Source organism: Octopus sinensis, linkage group LG19 (genome assembly GCF_006345805.1).
Source record: "Octopus sinensis linkage group LG19, ASM634580v1, whole genome shotgun sequence".
In the NCBI taxonomy this organism is placed as follows: Eukaryota; Metazoa; Mollusca; class Cephalopoda; order Octopoda; family Octopodidae; genus Octopus; species Octopus sinensis.
The window spans coordinates 37926702-37934567 of record NC_043015.1 but is presented as its reverse complement, the minus strand read 5'-3'; the positions used below and the strand labels follow the sequence as shown (position 1 = coordinate 37934567).

General features: G+C 44.8%; 1 long non-coding RNA gene across 1 annotated transcript; it reads left to right on the top strand.

The window, feature by feature from the left end:
* The first annotated feature begins 392 nt into the window (after window positions 1–392).
* On the top strand, window positions 393–7832 carry LOC118767152. Its single transcript, XR_005003053.1, has 3 exons — window positions 393–407; window positions 1024–1068; window positions 7166–7832. It is a non-coding gene; the product is annotated as an uncharacterized LOC118767152 (long non-coding RNA).
* The last annotated feature ends 34 nt before the right edge of the window (window positions 7833–7866 follow it).

Sequence of the window (7866 nt, the reverse complement as noted above, 5' to 3'; positions counted from 1 at the left end):
CCGTATCTACATACCTGGATTGGCCATAATTGGCCTCATTCGGATATCTCTCGGGTGTGGAATATTTATAACTATAGAAGTTTAACTGTTACAGGTTTTTGTTTATGGCTTACCTTTTGTAGATTTTGGGAAGTTCATAGATGTTACTGGCTTTGCAGTGAAATCTAGTCAAGCAATTTGTCTCCTTTTTTGTTAAATCGTGTTGGAACTGGTGGATAAAGTAGACAGTTTGGTCTTACCTTGCAATTCAGGGGCACGTAATTCAGATGCATGTAATTTAGGGGCAGGTACTTCAGGTGAAGGTAATTTAGGGGCATTTAATTCATGGGCAGGTAATTGAGGGGCATGTAATTTAGGGCCAGGTAGTTCACGGGCAGGTAATTGAGGGGCAGGTAATTCAGGGGCATGTAATTCACGGGCAGGTAATTCAGGTGCAGGTTATTCAGGGACTCGGGGGTAGATACTTCAGGGGCATGTAATTCTGGGGCAGGTAATTCAGGGGCATGTAATTCAGTTGCATGTAATTCATGGGCAGGTAATTCAGGGGTATGTAATTCAGGAGCATGTTATTCAGGGGCATGTCATTCAGGGAAGGTAATTCAGGTGCAGGTAATTCAGGGTTAGGTAATTCAGCGGCATGTAATTGAGGTGCAGGTAATTCAGGGGTGGTAATTCAGGGCCATGTAATTCGTGGGTGGGTAATTCAGAGGAATGTAATTCAGGGGCATGTAATTCAGGGAAGGTAATCCAGGGGCAGGTAATTCAGGGGTAATTCAGGGGCAGGTAATCCAGGGGCATGTATTCAGATGAAAGGTAATTCAGGGCATGTCATTCACGGGGCAGGTAATTCAGGGGCTGGTAATTTAGGGATAGATAATTCAGAGGCATGTCATTCAGGGGCAGGTCATTCAGGGTCATGTAATTTAGGGGCAGGTAGTTCATGGCCATTTAATTCATGGGCAGGTAATTGGGGGGCAGGTAATTCATGGGCAGGTAATTGAGGGGCATGTCATTCAGGGGCAGGTAATTTAGGGGCAGGTAATTCAGGTGTATGTAATTCAGGTGCAGGTTATTCAGGGACTCAGGGTTAGATAATTCAGGGGCATGTAATTCAGGTGTATGTAATTCAGGGGCATGTAAATCAGTTGCATGTAATTCAGGGGCATGTAATTCAGGTGTATGTTATTCAGGGGCAGGTTATTCAGGTATAGGTTATTCAGGGGCAGTAATCCAGGGGTAACTAATTAAGGGGCAGGTCATTCAGGGGCATGTAATTTAGGGGCAGGTAATTCACGGGCGGTAATTCACGGGCATGTAATTCAGGTGTATGTATTTATGGGAAGGTTATTCAGGGGTATGTAATTCAGGGGCATGTCATTGAGGGGCAGTAAATCGGGCATGTAATTCATGTGCGGGTAATTGGAGGGGAAGGTAATCCAGGTGCAGGTGATTTAGAGTAATATCATTCATTGGCAGGTAATTCAGGGGCAGGTATACAGATGCAATGTAATTGGGGAAGGTAATCCAGGGGGAGGTAATTTATAGGAATGTCATTCATGGGCAGGTAATTCAGGGGCATGTAATTGAGGTGGCAGGTAATTGAGGGGCTCGTAATCCAGGTGTTGTAATTCAGGGGCATGTAATTCGTGGGTGGGTAATCAGAGGAATGTAATTCGGGGAAGGTAATCCGGTGCAGGTAATTCAGGCGTAATTCAGGGACAGGTAATTTAGAGAATGTCATTCATGGGCAGGTAATCCAGGGCATGTAATTCGGGGCAGGTAATCGAGGTGCATGTCATTCACGGGCAGGTAAATTAGGGATAGATAATTCAGAGGCATGAAATTCAGGGGCAGGTCATTCAGGTGCATGTAATTAAGAGGCAGGTAATTCAGGTGCTTGTAATTCAAGGCACGTAATTCAGATGCATGTAATTTAGGGGCAGGTACTTCAGGGGAAAGTAATTTAGGGGCATTTAATTCATGGGCAGGTAATTCACGGGCAGGTAATTCAGGGGCATGTAATTCTGGGGCATTTAATTCAGGTGCATGTAATTCATGGGCATGTAATTCAGGGGCAGGTAATTCAGGGTTAGGTAATTCAGCGGCATGTAATTGAGGTGCAGGTAATTGAGGGGCATGTAATTCAGGTGTCTGTAATTCAGGGGTAGGTAATTCAGGCGCATATAATTCAGTGGCATGTAATTCGTGGGTGGGTAATTCAGAGGAATGTAATTCAGGGGCATGTAATTCAGGGGAAGGTAATCCAGGGGAAGGTAATCCAGGGGCAGGTAATTCAGGGGTTATTCAGGGCCAGGTAACTTAGAGGAATGTCATTCATCTGCAGGTAATTTAGGGGCAGGTAATTCAGATGAAAGGTAATTCAGGGGCATGTCATTCACGGGGCAGGTAATTCAGGGGCTGGTAATTTAGGGATATATAATTCAGAGGCATGTCATTCAGGGGCAGGTCCATTCAGGGTCATGTAATTTAGGGGCAGGTACTTCAGGGGCATTTAATTCATGGGCAGGTAATTCATGGCAGGTAATTGAGGGGCAGGTAATTCAGGTGTATGTAATTCAGGTGCAGGTTATCAGGGACTCAGGGTAGATAATTCAGGGGAGTGTAATTCAGGTGTATGTAATTCAGGGGCATGTAAATCATTTGCATGTAATTCAGGGGCCATGTAATTCAGGTGCATGTAATTCATGGGCAGGTAATTCAGGGGTATGCAATTCAGGGGCATGTCATTCAGGGAAGGTAATTCAGGGGCATGTAATTCAGGTGTATGTAATTCAGGGCATGTCATTCACGGTGGGGTAATTTAGGGATAGGTAATTCAGGGGCACATCATTCAGAGTCAGATCATTCATGTGCATGTAATTAAGAGTCATGTAATTTAGGGGCAGTAATTCAGGGTAATTCAGGGACAGTAATTTAGAGGAATGTCATTCATGGGCAGGTAATTCAGGGGCTTGTAATTCTGGGTTAGGTAATCCAGGGGCATGTAATTCAGGGCAGTAATCTAGGTGCAGTAATTCAGGGTTATGTCAATCACGGGCAGGTAATTTAGGGATAGATATTCAGGGGCAGGTCATTTAGGTGCATGTAATTGAGGGGCAGGTAATTGAAGGCCATGTAATTCAGGGGCATTAAATCAGGGGCATGTAATTCTGGGGAAGTTAATTCAGTGTATGTTATTCAGGGCAGGTTATTCAGGGGCAGTTAATCCAGGGGTATCATCACTGGCAGGTATTTAGGGATAGATAATTCGGGCATATCATTCAGGGTCAGATCATTCATGTGCATGTAATTAAGAGGCATGTAATTGAGGGGCAGGTAATTCAGGTGTTTGTAATTCAGGGGCAGGTAATTCAGATGCATGTAATTTAGAGGCAGGTAATTCAGGGGTATGTAATTCAGGGGCAGGTAATTCAGGGGCAGGTAATTTAGAGGTATGTCATTCATTGGCAGATAATTCAGGGACATGTAATTAAGGGGCATGTAGTTCAGGGGCATGTAATTCATGGGCAGGTAATTGAGGGGCATGTATTTTAGGGGCAGGTAATTCACGGGCATGTAATTCAGGTGTATGTATTTTAGGGGCAGGTAATTCACGGGCATGTAATTCAGGTGTATGTAATTGAGGGGCAGGTAATTCACGGGCATGTAATTCAGGGACTCAGGGGCATGTAATTCAGGAGCTGATAATTCAGGTGTATGTAATTCAGAGGCACTTCATTCAGGGGCAGGTAATTCAGGGGCATGTAATTCATGGGCGTTTAATTGAGGGGAAGGTAATCCAGGGGCAGGTGATTTAGAGGAATGTCATTCATTGGCAGGTAATTCAGGGGCAGGTAATTCAGAGGAAGGTAATTCAGGGGTAATTTAAGGACAGGTAATTTATAGGAATGTCATTCATGGGCAGGTAATTCAGGAGCTTGTAATTCAGGGGCAGGTAATTCAGGGGCATGTAATTCAGATGAAATGTAATTCAGGGGCAGGTATCTAGGTGCAGGTATTTCAGGGGTATGTCATTCACGGGCAGGTAATTCAGGGGCAGGTAATCTAGGTGGAGGTATTTCAGGGGTATGTCATTCACGGGCAGGTAATTCAGGGGCAGATAATTTAGGGATAGATAATTCAGAGATATGTCATTCAGGGGCAGGTCATTCAGGTGCATGTAATTAAGAGACATGTAATTGAGGGGCAGGTAATTCAGGGTCATGTAATTCAGGGGCAGGTAATTCAGATGCATGTAATTTTTAGTTGCAGGTAATTCAGGGCCGGTACTTCAGGGTTAGTAATTAAGGGGCATGTCATTCAGAGCAAGGTAATTCATACGCAGGTAATTGAGGGGCATGTAATTCAGGTGCAGTAATTCAGGGGCATGTAATTAAGGGGCATGTAATTCAGCGGCATGTAATTGAGGAGCAGGTAATTGGAGTGATGTAATTCAGGGGAAGGTAATTCAGGGGCATAATTCAAGGGCATGTAATTCGTGGGTGGGTAATTCAGAGCATGTATTTCAGGGCATGTAATTCAGGTGCAGGTAATTTCAGGTGCATGTAACTCAGGGGCATGTAATGAGGTGCAGATAATTGAGGGCATGTAATTTAGGTGTATGTATTCAGGGGTAGGTTATTCAGGGGCATGTAATTTAGGGGCATGTAATTCGTGGGTGGGTAATTCAGAGCAATATATTTCAGGGGAAGGTAATCCAGGGGCAGGTAATTCAGGGGTAATTCAGGGACAGGTAATTCAGAGAATGTCATTCATCCGCAGGTAATTTAGGGGCAGGTAATCGAGGGGCATGTAATTCAGGGGCATGTAATTCAGATGAAAGGTGATTCAGGGCATGTAATTCAGGCAGGTAATCTAGGTGCAGGTAATTCAGAGGCATGTCATTCACGGGTAGGTAATTCAGGGGCCGGTAATTTAGGGATAGATAATTCAGAGGCATGTCATTCAGGGCAGGTCATTGAGGTGCATGTAAATAAGAGGCGGGTAATTCAGAGCCATGTATTTCAGGTGTTTGTAATTCAGGGGCAGGTAATTCAGATGCATGTAATTTAGGGGCAGGTACTTCAGGGTAATGTAATTCAGGGGCAGGTAATTGAGGGAAAGTTAATTCAGGTGTATGTTATTCAGGGGCAGGTAATTCATGGCCAGGTAATTCAGGGGCATGTAATTTTGGGGCAGGAAATTCACGGCAGGTAATTCACGGGCATGTAATTCGGGGCAGGTAATTCAGGTGCAGGTTATTCAGGGACTCAGGGGTAGATAATTCAGGGGCATGTAATTCAGGGTCAGGTAATTCAGGTGTATGTAATTCAGGGGCAGGTAATTCAGGGGCATGTAATTCAGGGGCAGGTTAATCCGGGGCATGTAATTTGGGGGCAAGTAATTTAGGGGCAGGTAATTCATGGGCGGGTAATTGATGCGAAGGTAATCCAGGGGCAGGTAGTTCAGGTGCAGGTGATTTAGAGGAATGTCATTCATTGGCAGGTAATTCAGGGGCACTTAATTTAGAGTGTAATTCAGGGGAAGGTAATCCAGGGGCAGGTAATTCAGGGGTAATTCAGGGAAAGGTAATTTATAGGAATGTCATTCATGGGCAGGTGATTGAGGGGCATGTCATTCAGGGCCGGTTAATCAGGGGCCCATAATTTAGGGGCAGGTAATTCAAAGGCCACGTAATTCAGGTGTATGTAATTCAGGGGCAGGTAATTCAATTGCAGGTTATTCAGGGACATGTGACTCAGGGGCAGGTAATTCGGTGTATGTAATTCAGGTGCATGTAATTCATGGGCAGTAATTCAGGGGCATGTAATTCAGGGGAAGGTAATTTAGGGGCAGGAACTTCAGGGGCAGATTATTGAGTGTCAGGTTATTCAGGTATAGGTTATTCAGGGACAGGTAATCCAGGGGCATGTAATTAAGGGGCAGGTCATTCAGGGGCACGTAATTCATGGGCATAAAATTCAGGGGATGGTAATTCAGGGGGAGGTAATTCAGGGGCACGTAATTCAGGGGCATGTTATTCAGGTGCAGGTAATTGAGGGGCATTTAATTAAGGGGCATGTAATTCTGGGTTAGGTAATCCAGGGGCATGTAATTCTGGGTTAGGTAATCCAGGGGCATGTAATTGAGGGGCATGTAATTCAGGGGTAGGTAATTCAGGGGCATGTAATTCAGGGGCATGTAATTAATGGGTGGGTAATTCAGGGGAAGGTAATTCAGGGACAGGTAATTTAGAGGAATGTCATTCATGGGCAGGTAATTCAGGGGCATGTAATTCTGGGTTAGGTAATCCAGGGACATGTAATTCTGGGTCAGGTAATCCAGGGGCATGTAATTCAGGAGCATGTAATTCAGGGGCAGGTAATCTAGGTGCAGGTATTTCAGGGGCATGTCATTCTCGGGCAGGTAATTCATGGGCAGGTAATTTAGGGATAGATAATTCAGGGTCAGGTCATACAGGTGCATGTAATTAAGAGCCATGTGATTGAGGGGCAGATAATTCAGGGCCATGTAATTCAGGGGCAGGCAATTCAGATGCATGTAATTTAGGGGCAGGTAATTCAGGGGCATGTAATTCAGGTGTATCTTATTCTGGTGTATGTTATTCAGGGGCATGTAATTCAGGGGCATGACATTCACGGGCAGGTAATTCCGGGGCAGGTAATTTAGGGATAGATAATTGAGGGGCATATCATTCAGGGTCAGGTCATTCATGTGCATGTAATTAAGAGGCATTTAATTGAGGGGCATCTAATTCAGTTGTTTGTAATTCAGGGGCAGGTAATTCAGATGCATGTAATTTAGGGGAAGGTAATTCAGGGGTATGTAATTCAGGGGCAGGTAATTTAGAGGAATGTCATTCATTGGCAGATAATTCCGGGACATGTAATTCAGGGGCATGTAATTCAGGGAAAGGTAATTCAGGGGCAGGTAATTCAGGGGTATGTAATTCAGGGGTAGGTAATTCAGGGGCATGTAATTGAGGTGCATGTATGTAATTCAGGGGTAGGTAATTCAGGGGCATGTAATTCAGGGGCATGTAATTCAGGGGCATGTAATTCGTGGGTGGGTAATTCAGGGGAAGGTAATTCAGGGGCATGTCATTCAGGGGCATGTAATTCTGGGTCAGGTAATCCAGGGGCAGGTAATTCAGGGGCATGTAATTCAGATGAAAGGTAATTCAGGGGCATGTCATTCACGGGCAGGCAATTCAGGGGCTGGTAATTTAGGGATAGATAATTCAGAGGCATGTCATTCAGGGGCAGGTCATTCAGGGTCATGTAATTTAGGGGCAGGTACTTCAGGGGCAGGTAATTCAGGGGCAGGTAATCTAGGTGCAGGTATTTCAGGGGCATGTCATTCCGGGGCAGGTAATTCAGGGGCATGTAATTTAGGGGCAGGTAATTCAGGTGTATGTAATTCAGGTGCAGGTTATTCAGGGACTCAGGGGTAGATAATTCAGGGGCATGTAATTCAGGTGTATGTAAATCAGGGGCATTTAAATCAGTTGCATGCAATTCAGGGGCATGTCATTCAGGGGCATGTCATTCTGGGAAGGTAATTCAGGGGCAGGTAATTCAGGGCTAGGTAATCCAGGGGCAGGTAATTCAGGGGCATGTAATTGAGGGGCATGTAATTCAGGTGTATGTAATTCAGGTGTATGTTATTCAGGGGCAGGTTATTCAGGTATAGGTTATTCAGGGGCAGGTAATCCAGATCTAACTAATTAAGGGGCATGTCATTCAGGGGCATGTAATTTAGGGGCAGGTAATTCACGGGCATGTAATTCAGGTGTATGTAATTTATGGGAAGGTAATTCAGGGGTATGTAATTCAGGGGCATGTC